The sequence below is a fragment of the Propithecus coquereli genome, unplaced genomic scaffold, assembly GCF_000956105.1.
Source record: "Propithecus coquereli isolate 6110/MARCELLA unplaced genomic scaffold, Pcoq_1.0 Scaffold19, whole genome shotgun sequence".
Lineage (NCBI taxonomy): Eukaryota > Metazoa > Chordata > Mammalia > Primates > Indriidae > Propithecus > Propithecus coquereli.
In genome coordinates, this window is record NW_012143856.1 from 4,656,325 (window position 1) to 4,656,985 (window position 661).

Below are 661 nucleotides of genomic sequence, written 5' to 3' on the forward strand. Positions count from 1 at the left end.
ATGAGCTCACAATTTCAATTTATTATCAAAATACTTCCAGCAGATGACAAACCTGAAAAGACAGGAGACACAGAGCTACATAGATGCGCCTTTTCTCTTTTATGAGAGCCACCCTCAAGGACAGACTTAATTTTGAAAGTCCTGCTCAATAGTGTCAATCTGGAAACTTCTCAAATGCCCATCAACAATAGGATGGATGAACTGTAATATAGTTACACAATAGACTATTATTCTGGAATGAGAATGAAAGATCCACAATCAATGCAACAATATAGATGAATCTCACAAATGTAAGTCTGAGAGAAAGAGGCCAGACACAAAAGAATACAGACTGATTGTTTCTGTTTATATAAAAGACAAACACAGGCAAAGCTAGTGTATGATATTAGGAGTCAGGATAGTAGTTGTTCTTGGAGGAATGAAGCGAAAAGAGGGGGCTTCTAGAGTGCTAGTAATGTTCTATTTCTTATAGGTGCTGGCTACAGGGCTGTGTTCAGTTGGAGTAAGTTCATTGAGCTGTACGCTGATGCTTTATGTAATTTTAGTATATATGTTATAATACTTCCATAACTTTTTAAAAAGGCAAATGGGCATTTTTCAAGAGGGAGGAAAACTAACATCCATAATTTAGATAGAAATTTCCTCACTTTCATCTTTTGTT